General features: G+C 35.3%; 1 protein-coding gene and 1 pseudogene across 2 annotated transcripts in view; both read left to right on the forward strand.

Annotated features, from left to right (window-relative positions):
* Positions 1-20662, forward strand: part of LOC309630740 (tigger transposable element-derived protein 1 pseudogene) — a 213618-nt pseudogene that overhangs the window by 83233 nt on the left and 109723 nt on the right. The gene's annotated exons all lie outside the window — the stretch shown is intronic.
* The window catches only part of KANSL1L (KAT8 regulatory NSL complex subunit 1 like), a 149587-nt gene that overhangs the window by 10674 nt on the left and 118251 nt on the right, over positions 1-20662 (forward strand).

Here is a 20662-nt window from a genome sequence, read left to right on the forward strand (position 1 = left end):
GAAAAATACCCAAATAGGAATAATGAAAAATAATTAGCTATAAATATGTATTTTTCCTGTTCTTGAATAGAATAGGCTGTGGACATGGCTTAAAACTTTGCTTAAGTTATCTAGCCAAAATGTATAGCTAAAAAAATTGAAAGTCTGCGTAGGTAGCCCTCACTGGCTTCAGGAGTTTATCAGTTGGCAGTACATATAAATTGACCTGCTACTTAAAAAAATTTTTTTTAACTATTTATATGCTCGTATTCACAGCTTTCAGCTCTGGTCTTTACCAATTTAGTCAATTTTTGCTAGATTAATATAACCAAAACAAAATTATAACGTCAGCTCTTAGATACCTATTGAATGCTTATGTGCTGGACGCTAGAGATTCAGTGATAGGCAAAATATTCACAGCCTCTACCCTCTTGGGAATCTGCTTCAAAGAGAGATAACTAGATATTTTATAAAACAAAACAAAACAGAAGCACAGAGAAAAATAGTTTTACTTATCATACCATTTTAATACTGCAGAACAGCTCTGATAGAAGTTTCTGGGATGATGGAAATGTTCTATATCTGTGTTATCCAGTAGGCACTAGCCTCATGTGGCTATTGAGCACTTGAAATGTGGCCAGTACAACTGAAGAACTGAATTTTTTGTTTTAATTTATTTATTTATTATTTATTTATTTATTTTTGGCTGCGTTGGGTTTTCGTTGCTGCGCTCAGTCTTTCTCTAGTTGCGGCGAGCTGGGGCTACTCTTTCGTTGCGGTGCACGGGCTTCTCATTGTGGTGGCTTTTCTTGTTGCGGAGCACAGGCTCTAGGCACGTGGGCTTCAGTAGTCGTGGCACATGGGCTCAGTAGTTGTGGCTCACGGGCTCTAGAGCTCAGGCTCAGTAGTTGTGGCGCATGGACTCAGTTGCTCTGCGGCATGTGGGATCCTGCCGGACCAGGGCCTGAACCCATGTCCCCTGCATTGGCAGGCGGATTCTTAACCACTGTGCCACCAGGGAAGCCCAGAACTGAATTTTTAATTTTATTTAATTTGAATTAATTTTATTTTAAACAGCCAGGTAGAATATAGTTTCGAATCTAGCTTTCAGAGAATTTGTTAATGTCCCTAAATTGATGCAAAATACTGTGTATATATGTGGTATTTGGGGAGGAAGAAGTTTATCATTTTTATCAAATTCTCAAAGATAAGTGAGAATCATTATAGAATTAGAAGCGGAATACATTAATTTTTACTAATAAATAGAAGGTCAGTATATTAATTTTTATAGTGAGGAGTAAAATATAAAACAAAGTGAGCATTCCAGGCTTTTGGTGTTCTGTTATCACTATATTTGAAATGGATTTGAATGAGAGCTAATAGTTATTGAGGACATATTTTTCTAACTGGCATTGTGCTATTTACTTTACATTTGATATATTATTTAATCCTTTCAACAACCATGGGAGGTAATTGTTGTTATCTTTATTTCGCTTAATGAGAAAAAGGCTCAGCATGGCTAAGTGACTTGCCTATGGTCAAAAAGACAGATAAGTGGTGGAGCTAGGCTTCTTGCCCATGTATGTGAAACTTTAAACCTATGCACTTTCTGTTGGACCATCCAACTTTGTCAACATTATATCAATGATGCTTACACATTATTAGGCAAATGTGTTCTATAAGAAGTCCAGAAATTTATCAGGTTTTCTGTTTATAATGCTTTTGAAGTAATTCAATTTAATAACATTTAGTAGGTAAATGCTGTAAATTATTTACATTTTGTTGTTGAGAAGAGCTAATGGGCAGGGTTTTTTATTATTGAAATATAATTGATGTGCAATATTATGTTAGTTTTGGGTATGCTGTGTAGTGATTTGACATTTACATGAATTTTGAAGTGATCACCACAATAAGTCTAGCAACCATCTGTCCCCATACAAAGTTATTACAATATTATCAACCATATTCCTTATGCTGTATATTACATCTCTGTGCTTTATTTGTTTTATAAATGGAGGTATATACCCCTTTAATCCCCTTCACTTCTTTCCCCCACCACCCCACACCCTCCCCCTCTGGCAACCACCTTTTTATTCTCTGTATTTATTAGTCTGTTTTTGTTTTGTTCTGCTTGTCTTGTTTTTTAGATTCCATATATGAGATCATATGGTATTCGTCTGACTTATTTCACTTAGTATAATACCCTCTAGAGTCATCCATATTGTTGCAAATGGCAAGATTTCATTTTTTATGGCTGAATAATATTCCATTGTATGTATGTGTATATATATTAAAAAAAACTTCTCCATTCACCTATGGATGGACACTTAGGTTGCTTCCGTATCTTGGCTCTTGTAAATAATGCTGCAGTGAACATGGGGGTGCACATATCTTTCTGAGTTAGTGTTTTCATTTTCTTTGGATGAATACCAGGGAGTGGATTGCTGGATCATAAGGCAGTTGTATTGTTAATTTTTTGAGGAACCTCCATACTGTTTTCCATAGTGGCTGCACAAATTTACATTCCTAACAACAGAGCGCAAGGGTCCTTTTTCTCTGCATCCTCATCAACACTTGTCGTTTCTTGTCTTTTTGATAATAACTATTCTAATGGTGTGAGGTGATAGCTCATTGTGGTTTTGATTTGCAGTTCTCTGATGATTAGTGATGCTGAGCACTTTTTCATGTGCCTATTGGCTATCTGTATGTCTTCTTTGGAAAAATGTCTATTCAGGTCCTCTGCTCAGTTTTTAATCAGGTTGTTTGTTTGTTTGTTTTTGATGTTGAGTTGTATGAGTTCTTTGTATATTTTGGATATTAGCCCTTTATCAGATATGTCATTTGCAAATATATTTTCCCATTTAGTATTCAGCCTTTTGATATTTTGATAGCTTCCTTTGCTATGCAACTTAATTTTAAGCAACTTAAAGCAAGTCCTACTTTTTCTGTCATTGTATACCCAGTTCCTAGCACTGTCTGCTTTTTATTGGTTGTTTGGTGTTTGTTGAGTGAATGAATGAATTTTTCTGTATTTGTATATGTAGCTGTAAAGGTACAAAAATCGAGGTTGGCAGTCTGTAAAATTTTCTCTTTCTATATGTTTTATTTTTTCTTCTTCCATTCTGCAGTATATCTTTACTTGATTTTTCCCTCTTTTCTTCCTTGGTCTCTAGTAACAAACTGGTCACAAGATGTATCTTATACGTCTTAGAACCCGTATGAGTGTGTGTTGAATGAATGAATGAATAAAATATGCCAAAATATGGACATTTGAAAGTCATTATTTTATTCTAATGTTTAAAATTTTAATTTTGATAAGTAAAATTGATATGTGTACTCTGTTTATCTTAAAAATCTTAGATTATATAATAACTAATGTCTTTTTTTTTTTTTTTTAGTTTATAGCCCATATAAGAAAAACAAATTCCTTCACTCCATCACTCTTATCAGGAAATTTACTTGTGAAGGAATATGATGGTTTTAAGAAATTGGAAAGTACTCACATTAGCCATTACCAGTTATTTAAAATATATATTTATATGTAGACAGTAGATTAGTTTATAATGACATTACTGATACACTTTAAAAATAACTTTTGGCTGAAAGACTAGTGTGCATTAGACACTTTTTTAAAAAGTCAATTTACTTTGCAAAGCAAAACAGGAGGACTTTATATTTTTTGTAGGTTTGAGATATAATCCTTATAATATGAATGGAATCTCCCCCCTCCATGTTCTGTCCCTTTGGTGAAGGAGCACAAGTTCTGGACATACTTGTGTTACAGTCGTGGCTTGCTCTGTGACTCTGAACAATGGTTAGGTTATTCTTAACCCACTGAATCAGATTCCTCTTTTTTGGTCTACCTTAAAGAGTTCTGGAGATGATTAGATGAAATAATAAATATAAAGTACCTATGCCTAATAAGGCACTGATTTGATAGCCAATGAAGAGTGCCTTATTAAGCAGTTCATGGTTGTGGAAGACTGGAGCTTAATATTCCATGGAAAACTTGGGGAGCCAGTGTAAAATACATGCCTGAGTTAACCATTTGAGAGGTGAAGAAGCTGGAGTATTTGTACATCAAATCCCGTCAGTTACTGGGTGAAGACTATTCCTGGTTGTATTAATTCCCTGGCAGTTCTGTTCTGCCACTTGAGTGACAAAGACCGCTTAAGCACCAACAACAAAAAACCCTCAAAGAAATGCAGGTGCTGGCAGTTGGAAGTCAGGTCTGTGTCTGCTGAACTGGTATGTGTGAGGGTGGGTTCAACACACTCTGCTACAATTATGTCACCTCTCATCTGGTGGTAAGGCCTTAGAGTTCTAGATTTTATTTATTTATTTTTTCTTCTCTTCTGGGAAATGATGATTAGTTACTTTCTTCCAGGATGCATGTGGGAAAACTCATAGATTTTAACACAGACATGTTCTGATCCTTCAATGTTGTAAGAAAAAGGAAGAAACATGGCTCCTTGTCTTATTTGAGGAAATCTGCCAGTATCTTCCAAATCACTCAACCATCTTGGATGTTTGGAGAAAAATCTCTTCATTTTTCCAAATGAGTTTCCATGTATTCAAATTTTCTTTTTAGTTTTTACTTCAGTATGTAAATTGGCTGTCTTGATAAGGAAATTCTTTTAAACAAAATCAGATATTTACTAAGAAAGAAGGGAGAGTTGTTTAATTATAAGCTGTGAGGTGACTCTTTCTAGATTGAAAGACGGGAAAGAGCTAAGTAAATAGTTTCTTGCAGAGCTGCAGAAATGAATACTCAGTTTTCTATATAAACACTTCCTATTTTGCCAGTAGAAAGAAAAAAACCAGGTGATGAATTTCCCTTTGAGAAATTTGATAAATAGGAGTATGAGCTCAGTGTGACATTCAGAGAGTAAAGAGACGAATAACATTATATTAATAAATTGCAAATAAGAGTACTTTTATACTTGTATAATATCAAGTTGACAAATTGTTTTGTATTTATCACCTTTTAAGTTCTCTACACTTCATAACTAGATGGGGGAAGACTTATTTTATTTGTTTTATTTTACTTGTTGGGAAACAGAAAAAGTTGAATGGAAAACAATCCTAGAGGAATTGCAATGATAGTTGAGTGACAATTTGTGACAAAAAGGAAGTGAAGAGCAGAAATTCAAAAATGTTATTGTGAAACAGATTAATAGCTACAAAATGGTAAAGAAATATTTTATATTGTGGCATAGGTACATCGCTGAGGAAAGTAATACTTCAGTTAAAATAAGCTCATTGTTTTATTTTTTTAACTAGTAAAATTTATTTTAGAGCAGTTTTAGGTTCACAGCAATATTGAGCAGAAAGTACAGACAGTTTCCATATACCCCTTTCCCCCTCCACTCATACAAACTTCTCCCACTATCAACATCCCCCACCATAGTGGTACTATTTGTTTCAATCAGTGAACCTCCATAGACACATCATTATTACCCAAAGTCCATAGTTTACATTAGGGTTTACTCTTGGTATTGTACATTCTATGGGTTTGGACAAATGTACAATGACATGTACCTACCATTGTAGTATCACACAGAATAGTTTCACTGCCCTATAAGTCCTCTGTGTTCTGCCTATTCATCCTTTCCTCCCTCATAACCCCTGACAACCACTAATCTTACGATCTCCTTAGTTTTATCTTTTCCAGAAAGTCATATAGTTGGAATCATACAGTATGTAGCCTTTTCAGATTGGCTTCTTTACTTAGTACTATGCATTTAAGTTTTTCCCTTGTATTTTCCTGGCTTGATAGCTCATTTCTTTCTAGCACTGAATAATATTCCATTGTCTGCCTATAACCACAGTTTATTTATCCATTCACTTGTTGAAAGGTGTCTTGGTTGCTTCTAGGTTTTGGAAATTATGAATAAAGCTGCTATAAATGTCTGCATGCTGGTTTTTGTGTGGACATACATTTTCAGTTCATTTGGGTAGATGCCAAAGAGTCCAATTGCTGGATTATATGGTAAGAGTATGTTTAGATTTGTAAGAAACTGCCAAACTGTCTTCCAAAGTAGCTATACTATTTTGCATTCCAGCCAACAATGAATGACAATTCCTATTGCTCCACACCTTTGCCAGCATTGGTGTTGTCAGTGTTTCGGATTTTGGCTATTATAACAGATGTGTAGTGGTATCTTATTGTTGTTTTAATTTGCAATTCCCAAATGACATATGATGTTGAACATCTTTTCATTTGCTTACTTGCCACATATATGTATCTTCTTTGGTGAGGTGTCTGTTCAAGTCTTTTGCCGATTTTTTAATTGGGTTGAGTTTTAAGAGTTCTTTGTATATTTCAGATAATAGTCCTTTATTATATATATCTTTTGCAAGTGTTTTCTCCCAGTCTGTGGCTTGCCTTCTCATTCTCTTTCAAGTGTCCTTTACGGAGGAGAAGTTTTTAATTTTAATGAAGTCTAGCTTATCAATTATTTCTTTCATGGATCATGCCTTTGTTTTGTCTAAAGTGTCATCACCATATGCAAGGTCACCTAGATTTTCTCCTATGTTATCTTTTTTGGAATTTTATAGTTTTGTGTTTTACATTTAGTTCTATGATCATTTTTGAGTTAATTCTTGGGAAGAGTGTAAGGTCTATGTCTAGATTCTTTTTTTTTTTTACATGTGGATGTCTAGTTTTTCCAACACTATATATTGAAAAGACTGCCCTTTCTCCACTGTATTGCTTTCACATCTTTGTCAAAAACCAGTTGACCATATTTTTGTGGATTTATTTGGGGGCTCTATATCTGGTTCAGTTGATCTCTTTGTCTGTTCTTTTGTCAATACCACATTGTCTTGATTACTGTAGCTTTATACTAAGTCTTGAATATGGATAGTGTCAATCCTCTGACTTTGCTGTTCTCCTTCAATATTTTGTTGGCTATCATGGGTCTTTTGCCTCTCCATATAAACTTTAGAATCATTTTGTTGATTTCCACAAAACAGCTTGCTGGCATTTTAATTGGTATTGCATTGAATCTATAGATCCAGTTGGGAAAAACTGGTATACTGACAATATTGAATCTTCCTATGCATGAACATGGAATATCTCTCTAATTTTTTAGTTCTTCTTTGATATCTTTAATCATAGTTTTGTTGTTTTCCTCATATAGATCTTATACATATTTTGTAAGATCTATACCTAAGATTTCATTTTTGGGGATGGTAATGTGCTTTTAATTCAAATTCTGCTTTTTTACTGCTGGTATATGGGAAAGCAGTTGACTTTTGTATATCACCTTTGTATCCTGCCACCTTGCTGTAATTGCTTATTTGTTGTAGGCTTTTAAAAAATGATTCTTTTGGATTCTTCCCATAGATAATCATGTCATCTGTGAACAGAGTTTTATTTCTTCCTTACAAACTTGTATATCTTTTATTTCCTTTTCTTGTCTTATTGCTTTAGCTACGATTTCTAGTACAATGTTGAAAAGGACAGATGAGAGGATATCTTGTCTTGTTTCTGATCTTAGTGGGAGAGGTTCTACTCTCTTACAATTAAGTATGATGTAGCTGTAGGTTTTTGGTAGATAATCTTTATCAGGTTGAGGAAATTCCCTTTTTCTAGTTTACTAAGAGTTTTTATTGTGAGTATGTGTTGTACTTTGTGAAATGCTATTTTTGCACCTATTGGTATGATCATGTGATTGTTTTCTCTTTGATGTGATATGATGTAATGATGTGATATTGATATGATAATATGATGCCTGTTGATATGATGGATCACATTAATTGATTTTGAATGTTGAACCAGCTTTGCATACCTAGGATAAATCCCACTTGGTTATGGTATGTAAGTCTTTTTATACATTTTTAAGTTCAATTTGCTAACATTTTGTGGTTCTTTGTGTCTATCTTCATAAGATTGTAGTTTTCTTGTAATAGCTTTATCTGGTTTTGGTATTCGGGTAATGCTGACATCATAGATGAGTTAGGAAGTAGTCCCTCTCCTTCTATCTTCTGAAGGAGATTCTAGAGAATTCGTAAAATTTCTTCTTTAAATTTTTGGTAGAATTTATCAGTGAACCCATTTGGGCCTGCTGCTTTCTGTTTTGGAAGGTTACTAATTATTGATTTAATTTCTTTAACAGATACAGGCCTATTCAGATTGTTCATTTCTTCTTGTTTGAGATTTGGCAGATTGTACCTTTCAAGGAATTGGCCCATTTCCTCTACATTATCAAATTAGTGGACTTAGAGTTGTTCATGATACTCCTTTATTATCCGTTTAGGGTTCATAGGATCTGTGGTGAAGTCTCCTCTTCCATTTCTGATATTGGTAATTTCTGTCATCTCTCTTTAATTCTAGTTATCCTGGACAAAGGCTTATTGACTTCACTGATCTTTCCAAAGAACCATTTTTTGGTTTTGTTGATTTTTCTCAGTCGATTTCGTGTTTTCAGTCTCATTGATTTCTGCTCAGATTTTTATTATTTCTTTTCTTCTCCTTACTTTGGATTTAACTTGCTCTTCTTTTTCTAGTTTCCTAAAGTGGAGCTTAGATGGTTGATTTTTAGATCTCTCTTATTTTCTAATGTATGAATTTAATGCTGTAAATTCTGTTTTTTCTCTGATGCTTTTCCCTGTAAGCACTGTTTCCACTGTATCCCACAAATTTTGAGACTTGTATTTGCATTTTCCTTTCATTCGTAGTATTTTAAAATTTCTACTGAAATTTCTTCTTCACCCCATGTATTAATTAAAAGTGTGTTGTTTCCTCAGCATGGTGGGGGCTACAAGCATAGGAGAGAGGGAAGAGTAGTTACACATAGCCCCATCTCAAAGCTCATTGGCCAGCTGGGTCTCAGTAGTAAAATGGAGCTAGTTCCGGTTTCAAAAGTATTTGATGGAAAGGTGAGACAGAGCCACCCAATCAGCCTGCCCTGGAGAGGCTGCCCCAAGGCTTAATTCCTCCCCTCCCAATGAAGATCAACCTCTGCGTAACTACTAAACAGAACTGGAGACGTAAGAGACCTCAGGTGTGCTTCCTAAGTACCCTTAATCTGAATTATCTGTAACACGAGATAATCAAAAGTCCTTTAGAGAACATTTTTACATTTAACTTAAATTTTAGTCATTTATGTGGCTAAGGAGTATTTTAGCCATGTTTTTTAAGTGAAGTTATTCCAAAAGACCTAACAAAACCCTGGCCACTCTGAAGTACTGATAGAATGAAACAAAACAACAGGAGGGCCAACACAAGGGTGAAGGAATAAAAGCCCTGGGTGCAAAATTTAAGGAGACATTCACTCACAAGCTAGTGTATGTGAAGATTCAGCCATTGAGAGTGAGTGCCTCCTTAACTTTTGTACCTTGCCTTGCAAGAGCTTTTTCTTGATGCCTCTGGGTCAAAAATGTATCACTTATTTTATGATACAATCATGACACAGCTGCAGATGGTAGAAAATATTGAAGTGAATGGCTATGCAGGTATAAAATTTCATGAAATTTTCTTTTTAAAAAGTTTCTTAGTTTATAGCAATTTATCTGTCAAAAAGGTTGATTCCGAAAAATGTCTGGCTCTGTGGCTGTCTTTTTAGAATCTAGAATCTAGATTAACTAGCTGAAGACCAAGTATCTTTCCAGACAATTATCTTGCCTCCCCCCCAAAGAAGATATTTTACTCTATTATCAATATTTTCAGGTTGATCGACATCATTTAGAACACTATGTACCCCCTTTGTACAGCTATATGTTGGTAGGTATTCTCAATTTCTACCAGCTCTTCCTTCTAACTTTATTAAACATGTTGATGATACTCTAAAATTGTTCTTTTGAATACAAACTCCCTCCACACCACTTTTTATTTTTCTTTTCATATATCCTCCTTTCTCTTCAATTTTTTTCCTTTCTTCTTGGTATCATGAGAAATAGCTTAAGCACCTTCTTGTTAATAAATCATTCTAGCCTCTATTTATTTCTTTCTTTACTGGCCGTATCGCGTGGCACGTGGGATCTTAGTTCCCCTACCAGGGATCTAACCCATGCCCCCTGCAGTGGAAGCGCAGAGTCTTAACCACTGGACTGCCAGGGAAGCCCCTCATTCTAGCTTTTATTGCATTTACTTTAAATTTACAGGCAAAATACTTCTGGATTCAATAGGATTCTTTTGTGTAAACCAGGCAAAATACTCTGACAAGCAAAATCATTAAAAAATACAGTGCATATTAAAATTAAATAACTGTTTCTAATAAAAAAAAAGTGTGTTGTTTAATCTCCAAGTATTTTGGGATTTTCCAGTTAACCTTTCTGTTAATGATTTCTAATTTAATTCCATTGTGGCCTGAGAGCAGACATTATATAATTTCTGTTTTTTAAAACTTGTTGAAGTGTGTTTTATGGCCCAGAATATGGTCTCTTTTGGTGAATGTTTAATGTTAGCTTGAGAAAAATGTGTAATCTGCTGTTGTTGGATGAAGTAGGCTATAGGTGTCAATTATATCCAGTTGATTACTGGTGCTGTTGAGTTCATCTCTGTCTTTACTGATTTTCCGCCTGTTGGATCTGCACATTTCTGATAGAGGGAATGTTAAAGTCTCCAATATAATAGTGGATTCATCTATTTCTTCTTGCAGTCATCTATCAGTTTTGCCTTACATAGTTTGATGCTCTTTGTTAGATGCATACACATTAAGGATTGTTATCTTCTTGAAGTGTTGACCCTTTTATTATTATGTAATACCCCTCTTTATCCATGATAACTTTTCTTGCTGTGAAGTTTGCTCTGTCTGAAATTAACATACCTACTCCCACTTTCTTTTGATTAGTGTTAGCATGGCCTAACTTTCTCTGTCTCTTCAGTTTAGTTTTTTTTTTTCTTTTTTTTAAGTATAGCAGTTATTTATTAGTGAGATTAATGGTTACAATTCTCCCTCTGGACCTGTTAGCCTTGTACATAAAAAAATTATTATTTTTTTAAATTGAAGTATAGTTAATTTACAATGTTGTCTTACTTTCAAGTGTACAGCAAAGTGATTGAGTCTCATATATATATATATATGTGTGTGTGTGTATATTAGATTTTTTTCCATTATAGGTTATTACAAGATATTGAGTATAGTTCCCTGTGCTATACAGTAGGTCTTTGTTGTTTACCTATTTTGTATATAGTAGTGTGTATATGTTAATCCCAAACTCCTAATTTATCTCTCCCCCTCCCTTTTGGTAACCATAAAATTGTTTTCTGTGTCTGTGAGTCTATTTCTGTTTTGTAAATAAGTTCATTTGTATCATATTTTAAGATTCCACATATAAGTGATATCATATGATATTTGTCTTAACTCTGTCTGACTTACTTCACTTAATATGATAATCTCTAGGTCCATTCATGTTGCTGCAAATGGCATTATTTTATTCTTTTTTTATGGCTGGGTAATATTCCATTGTGTATATATATATATATACCATATCTTCTTTATCCACTCATCTGTCGATGTTGCTTCCATGTCTTGGCTATTGTAAATAGTGCTGCTATGAACACTGGGTGCATATATCTTTTCAAATTAAAGTTTTCTCTGGATGTATGCCCAGGAGTGGGATTGCAGGATCATATGGTAACTCTATTTTTAGTTTTTTAAGGAACTTACATACTGTTCTCCATAGTGATTGCACCAATTTACATTCCCACCAACACTATAGGCGAGTTCCTGTGTCTCCACACCCTCTCCAGGATTTATTATTCATAGAGTTTTTAATGATGGCCATTCTGACTGATGTGAGGTGATACTTCATTGTAGTTTTGGTTTGCATTAATCTAATAATTACTGATATTGAGCATCTTTTCATGTTCCTGTTAGTCATCTGTATGTCTTCTTTGGAGAAATGTCTATTTAGGTCTTCTGCCTATTTTTCGATTGGGTCGTTTGTTTTACTGACATTAAGCTGTATGAGCTGTTCGTATATTTTGGAAATTAATCCCTTGTTGGTAGCAACGTTTGCAAATATTTTCTCCCAGTCCGTAGGTTGTCTTTTTGTTTTGTTTATGGTTTCCTTTGGTATGCAAAAGCTTTTAAGTTTCATTAGGTCCCATTTGTTTATTTTGTTTCTATTTCCATTACTCTAGGAGACAGATCGAAAAAGATACTGCTGTGATTTATGTCAAAGGGTGTTCTGCCTATATTTTCCTCTAAGAGTTTTATAGTATCTGGTCTTACATTTAGGTCTTTAATCCATTTTGAGTTTTTGTATATGGTGTTAGAGAATTTTCTGATTTCATTCTTTTACATGTAGCTGTCCAGTTTTCCCAGCATCACTTATTGAAGGGACTGTCTTTTCCCCATTGTATATTTTTGCCTCCTTTGTTGTCGATTAATTGACCATAAGTGTGTGGGTTCATTTCTGTGCTTTCTATCCTGTTCCATTGATCTATGTGTCTGTTTTTGTGCCAGTACTATACTATTTTGATTACTGTAGCTTTGTAGTTCAGTCTGAAGTCAGGGTGCCTGATTCCTTCAGCTCCATTCTTCTTTCTCAAGATAGTTTTGGCTATTTGGGGTCTTTGTATTTCCATACAAATTTCAAAGTTTTTTTGCTCTAGTTCTATGAAAAGTGCCGTTGGTAATTTGCTAAGGATTGCATTGAATCTGTAGATTGCCTTTGGTAGTATGGTCATTTTAACAGCATTGATTCTTCCAATCCAAGAACGTGGTAGATCTTTCCATCTGTTTGTGTCATCTTCAATTTCTTTCATCAGAGTATTATGGTTGTTTCCTTACTTTCTCTTTTAGAGTATAAAAATGCAACAGATTTCTGTATATTAATTTTGTATCCTCCAGCTTTACCAGATTCATTGATGAGCTCTAGTAGTTTTCTGGTAGTGTCTTTAGAATTTTCTGTGTGTAGCATCATGTCATCTGCAAACAGTGACAGTTTTATTTCTTCCTTTCCAATTTGGATTCCTTTCATTTCTTTTTCTTCTCTGATTGCTGTGGCTAGGACTTCCAAAACTATGTTAAATAAAAGTGGTGAGAGTGGACAGTCTAGTCTTGTTCCCGATCTTAGAGGAAATGCTTTCAGTTTTTCATCATTGAGTATGATGTTAGCTGTGGGTTTGTCATATATGGCCTTTATTATGTTGAGGTCAGTTGCCTCTATGCCTGGTTACTGAAGTTTTTATTGTAAATTAATGTTGAATTTTGTCAAAAACTTTTTCTGCATCTATTGAAATGATCATATGGTTCTTATGCTTCAATTTGTTAATGTGGTGTACCAGATTCAGTTATTTGCAGATATTGAAAAATCCTTGCATCACTGGGATAAATCCCACTGGATTATGTTGTATGATCCTTTTAATGTATTGTTGGATTCGGTTTGCTAGTATTTTGCTGAGGATTTTTCATCTATTTTTATCAGTGATATTGGCCTATAATTTTCTTTTTTTGTGATATCTTTGTCTAGGTTTGGTGTCAGGGTGATAGTGGCCTCATAGAGTGAGTTTGGAAGTGTTCCTTCCTTTGAAGATTTACGAATAGTTTGAGAATGATAGATGTTAACTCTTCTCTAAATATTTGGTAGAATTCACCTGTGAAGCCATCTGTTCCTGGACTTTTGCTTGCTGGGAGTTTTTAGTTACTGATTCAATTTCGTTACTGGTAATTGGTCTGTTCATATTTTCTGTGTCTTTCTGGTTCAGTCTTGGGAGATTGTACCTTTCTAAGAATTTATCCATTTCTTCTAGGTTGTCCATTTTATTAGTGTATAGTTGTTTACTGTAGTATCTTATGATCCAATCTATTTCTGTGGTGTCAGTTGTAACTTCTTCTTTTTTCATTTCTGATTTTATTAATTTGGACCCTCTCTCTTTTTTTCCTGATGAGTCTGGTTAACAGTTTATCAATTTTGTTTATCTTTTCAAAGAACCAGCTTTTAGGTTCATGGATCTTTTCTGTTTTTTATTTTAATATCTATTTCATTTATTTCTGCTCTGATCTTTATGATTTCTTCTACTAACTTTGGGTTTTGTTCTTCTTTCTCTGGTTGCTTTAGGTGTAAGATTAGGTTGTTTATTTGAGATTTTTCTTGTTTCCCGAGGTACGGTTGTACTGCTATAAACTACCTTCTTAGAACTGCTTTTGCTGCATCCCATAGGTTTTAGATTGTCGTGTTTTCATTTTCATTTGTCTCTAAGTATTTTTTGATTTCCTCTTTGATTTCTTTAATGATCCATTGGTTGTTTAGTTAAGCATATTGTTTAGCCTCCATGTGTTTGTGTTTTTTGCAGTTTTTTTTTTTCTTGTAGTTGATTACTAGCCTCATAGTGTTGTGGTCCAAAAAGATGTTTGATATGATTTTAGTTTTCTTAAATTTACCAAGGCTTGCTTTGTGGCCCAGGGTGTTATCTGTCCTGGAGAATGTTCCATGTGCACTTGAAAAGAATGTGTATTCTGCTGCTTTCGGATGGAATGCTCTATAAATATCAATTAAGTCCATCTGGTCTAATGGGTCATTTAAGACTTGCCTTTCCTTACTGAGTTTCTGTGTGGATGATCTGTCCATTGATGTAAGTGGGGTGTTACTGTCACCCCGCTATTATTGTGTTACTATCAATTTCTCCTTTTATGTCTGTTAACATTTGCCTTATCTATTGAGGTGCTCTTATGTTGGGTGCATATATATATTTCCAATTATTATATCTTCTTCTTGGATTGATCCTTTGGTCATTATGTAGTGTCCTTCTTTGTCTTGTGACAGTCTTTATTTTAAAGTCAACTTTTTATAAGTATTGCTACTCTGGCTTTCCTTTGATTTCCATTTGCATGGAATACCTTTTCCCATGCCCTCACTTTCATTCTGTATGTGTCTCTAGGTCTGAAGTGAGTCTCTTGTAGGCAGCAAATATATGGGCCTTGTTTTTGTATCCATTCAGCCATTCTGTGTCTTTTGGTTGGAGCATTTAGTCCATTTACATTTAAGGTAATTAATAATATGTATGTTCCTATTCCCATTTTGTTAATTGTTTTGGATTTGTTTTTGTAGGTCTTTTCCCCCCCTTTCTTCTTTTACTCTCTTCTCTTGTGATTTGATGATTGTCTTTAGTGTTATGTTTGGATTCCTTTTTCTTTTTTGTGAGTATATCTATTATAGATTTCGTTTTGTGGTTATCATGAGGTTTTTGTATAGGAGTGTATATTTTTATGTGCTTATTTTAAGTTGCTGATCTCTTAATTTCAAACACATTTTAGATACCCTGCATTTGTACTGTTCTCCCTTTATGATTATTGTTTTCGATATATTTTACATCTAATTGTTTTGTGTATCCCTTAACTGCTTATTGTGGATACAAATAATTTTACTACTTTTGTCTTTTAACTTCCCTACTAGCTTTGTGCGTGCATTATTTCCTACCTTTATTCTATGTTGGTCTTTACCAGTGAGCTTTTCCAGTTTGTAATTTTCTTGTTTCTAGTTGTGACCTTTTCTTTTTTGCCTAGAGAAGTTCCTTTAGCATTTGCTATAAAGTTGGTTTGGTGGTCCTGAATTCTTTTAGCTTTTGATTGTTTGTAAACCTTTTGATTTCTCCATCAAATCTGAATGAGAGTCTTGTTGGGTAGAGTATTCTTGGTTGTAGGATTTTCTGTTTCATCACTTTAAGTATATCATGTCACTCCCTTCTGGCCTGCAGAGTTTCTGCTGAAAAATCAGCTGATAGCCTTATTGGAGTTCCCTTGTATGTTATTTGTTGCTTTTCCCTTGTTGCTTTTAATATCCTCTCTTTATCTTAAATTTTTGTCATTTTGATTACAATGTGTTTTGGTATATTCCTCTGTGGGTTAATTCTGCATGGGACGCTGCACTTCCTAGACTTGGGTGATTGTTTCCATCCCCAGGATAGGGAAGTTTACAGCTATTATCTCTTCAAATAGTTTCTGAGGCCCGTTCTCTTTCTCTTCTCCTTCTAGGATCCCTATAATGCGAATATTAGCATGCTTCGAAGTGTTGTCTCAGAGGTCTCTTAAACTGTCCTCATTTCTTTCCATTCTTTTTTATTTCTATTCAGCGGCAGTGATTTCCACTACTCTGTCTTCCATCTCACTGATCTGTCCTTCTGCCTCATTTAGTCTACTCTTGATTCCTTCTAGTGTATTTTTCATTTCAGTTATTCTTCAATTTTTTTTTTTTTTGGCCACACTGTGCAGCATGCAGGAATCTTCGTTCCCTGACCAGGGGTTGAACCCGTGCCCTCTGCACTGGGAGTACACAGTCTTAACCACTGGACCACCAGGGAAGTCCCATATTTTACAATTCTGTTTTGTTCTTTATATTTTCTAACTCTTTGTTAAAAACTTCTAATTTCTTGCTCTATGCATCCATTCTCCTCCCAAGTTCTTTGATCATCTTTATGATCATTACTGTCAACTGTTTCTCAGGGAGACTGCCTATCTCCATGTCACTTTGTTCTTCTTTTGTGGTTTAATCTTATTCCTTTTCTGAGACATATTACTCTGTCGCCTAATTTTATGTAAATTGCTATTTGTATTTTTATGTATGTGGTAGGTTGGTTACATTTCTTCACCATGGAGAAGAGGCCCTCTATAGGAAACATGCTATGCATCCCAAGAGTGCACTTCCCTCTCGACACCCAAGGTCCAGGAGCCAGCTGGTCCCAGGCTAGTGTCTGACCTGCATTTGGGTGGAGCTGGGTTTTGGTCCTCTGGTGGGCAGGGCTGTATTTAGGAGCATATCTAGATGTGACTGTGAGCTTAGGAAGTCTTTAGGTAGCCTGACTGCTGATTGGTGGGGCTGTGTTCCCACCCAGTTTGTTGTTTGGTCTGAGGCATCCCAGCACTGGAGCCTGCAGGCTGTTGGGTGGGGTCAGGTCTTGGTGCCAAAATGCCAGCCTCCTAGAGAGCTCACTTGCTGATGAATGCTCCCTGATATATCCACCACCAGTGTCTATGACCCTGGAGTGGGCCACAGCCACCCCCTACCTCCCCAGGAGACCCTCCAAAACCAACACGTAGGTCTGGCCTAGGCTCCCATAAAATTACTGCTTTTGCCCTTAGTCCTGGTGTGTGTGATTTTGTGTGTGCCCTTTAAGAGTGAAGTCTTTATTTCCCCCAAGCCTGTGGAGCTCCTGCAATCAAGCCCCACTGGCCTTCAAAACTAAATGCTCTGGGGGCTCCTCTTCCTGGTGCCAGGCCCCTAGATAGGGGGGACTCACATGGGGCTCAGAACTCTCCTGTGGGAGAACCTCTGTAATATAGTTATTCTCCAGTTTGTGGGTCACCCACCGGTGGTATGGGATTTGATGATATCATGAGTCGGCCCCTCCTACAAGTCTTGTTGTGTTTCCATCTTTATGTCTTTAGTTGTAGAGGGTGGTTGTTCTGCAGATTGTTGTGATTTTGGTGTTCTCATGAGAGGAGATAAGCTTAGGGTCCTTCTACTTTGCCCTCTTATTTTTAACTTATATGTGTCTTTATATTTAAAGTGGGTTTCTTGTAGACAACGTTTAGTTGGGTCTTGTGTTTTGATCCACTCTGACAATCTTTGTCCTTTAATGAGTGTATTTAGACCATTGGTGTTTAAAATGATTATTGATATAGTAGCTTAATATCTACCATATTTGTCACTGTTGCCTATTTGTTGCTCATGTTCTTTTCTCCCATTTTTGTCTTCCATATATTTTCTGCCTTTTGTAGTTTTTTGCCTTTTGCAATTTTAATTGAACCTTTAATACAATTCTACTTTCTTTCCTGTCTTAGCATATCAGTTATACTTCTTATTTATTTTTTTTAGTTGTTACCCTAGAGTTTGCAATGTATTTTTATAGCTAATCCACCTTTACTTTCAAATAATACTATAACTCTTCCCAGTTACTGCAAGTACCTTATAATAACAAAAAATCCTGTTGTCTTTGTCCCTTGTATCACTCCTGTCGTTCATTTCATTTATACATGTAAGCATATGTAGGCATTTATAAGCACACACACATGTGCATACCTAATTGGTTACATTGTTGCCATTGTTATTTTGAACAAACAAATCCATTATCTGTTAGATCCATTAAGAATAAGAAAAATAAAACTTATTTTACCCTTAGTTATTCTCCAGTGTACTTCTTCTCTTTATGTATATCTAAGTTTCTGACTTAATTTTTCAGAGAAGGAAAATTGTTTTCTTTTAACATTTGGCATACAGGGGAATGATGTCAATAATATGTGGAATTCGGCTTGGATTTTTTCCCCCCAAACAAGTTCGAACCTGTTATTGTTTTGGAAAGATCAGGGGCAAGCTTTTTCACAACTAAAGAGAAAGCGTTAGTAGTATAAGAAAAATGCTGAATATTCTGTAAAAGTAACCTTCTATAATAAAATAAGGTGCTGGTTTATTGGCACCTTAACAATTTTAACAAAAAATTGCTGTATATTCTACTATGTTAAAAGATCTGAGGAAGTTGCAAGTTTTGTTGAAGAAGTTGTAAAGATAGCCTTTATCAATCAATTTCTTTTGAATACAAAGGAACTATCTCCAGATGATATTTTTAATTTTTATTAAATTGGTCTCTATTTGAAGTGAATGTCTTCAAGGACCCACATCAAAGGAAAAAACGAGCTCCAGGAAATGAAGCTTTAAAGGATGGACTGACTTACTCTTAATACAAATGCCAGTGGAAACTCAACTGTACTCATATTTTTATACGTCTTGTTATTGTTTTGTTAGGACTCCATAGTCCTTAATTCCATAGATTTTGAGTCCTCTCACTCTAATTCTACTTTTTCCATAGGTTTAGCTCTTTTTATTTTACAGAACATGGAGTTATTTAGGAATGCATATATGCTGTTATAGCAGAAATGCCTGTACTCAATTCTGAGTTAGTGGTAGCCACCTTTTTGAGTAACAAGGGTAGTCTAATCCTGTTTTATCTCATTTATTTTCAGTGCTCATCATAGTGGCTGGCAGGGCTATCCCAAGCCCTTTTGTGTGCAGTAGGAAAAAAATGCTCCTTCCTCTGAGTAGATTTAGATTTGTAATTGCAGAGCTTGGAGTACAAAACTCTTGCTGAGTTAGTCCTGCTTGCCCTTTCAGCCCGGCCCTTATGCAGTGTATAGTTTGGAAACACTACACCATGTCCTGGCTTCCTGAACAAAAGAGTCATGCACACATATAAACACGTGCATGTACCACACACACACACACACACACACACACACATACACACAGTGCTTGTTGAACTGATGATGTGCATGACTTCAGACTGTTCTTTTAGCAAATATATTTTGATTAGTTTAGAAATCATTTATTTCCTTTATTTGTATGTCCCTAATTGTTAATTTTGATGTTGTGTGAGGATTTTAAAAATACAGGTAAGACAATTTAACAGACTATTAACTTTCAAAATTCTTTTCATACAAGAGAAAGAGGGGGGTGGTACTGATAGAATGTATAAGTATTCCCCAACCTCTCCATTTTTTCTTTCTCTCTTCCTTTCTTTGAAGGGGAGGGGCTGATAGATGGTAGGAGAGCAAGACCAAATATGCCAATCTAATGTATGAATTCTTTAAACTAATACTGCAAATTTCAGTTTAGATAGATGACAAATTGGGTTTTGCCAGATTTCTAGGCAGAATTGCACAATATATTAAGATTGTGACTCAAAGCCACATTCAACAGGTGGAGTAAAGTCCTCTCTTTCGGTTCCACATGTGGTTCCTTATATGCGGTAACCTATAAACCCACAGACAACTTTTCTAATGCTCTTGCCTTGTTTCTTGTATGTATGTTGAAGTAAGGACAGGAAAGCTACAATAAAACTCCTACTGGGAAGAGAGAAGGATGGGATACACATGAAAGTTCCTGGTCCTTACAATAATTAATAAGACTTCTTGCTTTGGAAGTGGAGTAAGGTCTTGATAGGATCCTAATTCTGCTTTCTGAGAGAAGCTCCTTTGTCCTTTGTTTTCCATATTCCCTGACTTTGCTTTTTTGGGAATTATTCCTTATCTATCATCCTTTGTGTCTATATTGGAAATGGGTGTTGGAGAACATACCCTTATTTGAGGCTGCACTGGATTCTCACCCTGTGTCCTGTCAGTGCAAACTTAGGCTCCCTGGGTAGAGCATGCTAGGCTTGTGGTATTTTTTGCTAATAGAGTTGCCTAAAAAATGTAGGTTTCAATTCTGTTTGCCTCCAGTCAGCTATATGTGAAAATACCAATACCAAAGATCTCACTTGCTCATAATTGCTAAGCCTACAAACTAGTTACTTTACTAGTTATTTTCCTCAGACCATACAACTCTCCCTTAACTTAATAACTGATACCTTGTGGCCACCTGAAACAGTACATTTGGGTAGGGGTTAATCTGACTTTTGCTTCTAGGCAGGCTCTCGTTATGTGGCTTAGAACTCTTAAGAGAGATTGTTGGAATACATTTTTTTGTTGTTAGCTGTAGAGAAGCAACTGGCTTTTCTATTCCTTCAAGGTACCCTGTATTATTGGATTATCCATTAAGTTAGAAGTAGGCTGTAGTCAGAGAGAGCCTTCCTAAGCAGAGTTGTATTCTTTTATTTCTCTGCTTGTAAATGAACTAATTCTTGCCTAAATTCATTCATTTATCAGGCTTAAAACAACAAGTAATAGTCAATTCATTACAACATTATGACTTTTTCTAGCTGCTTCTGCTAGAACTACAGTCTTGGTAGGCACTTGGT

This window comes from Balaenoptera borealis, assembly GCF_965194805.1.
Source record: "Balaenoptera borealis genome assembly, chromosome: 6".
Taxonomy (NCBI): Eukaryota; Metazoa; Chordata; class Mammalia; order Artiodactyla; family Balaenopteridae; genus Balaenoptera; species Balaenoptera borealis.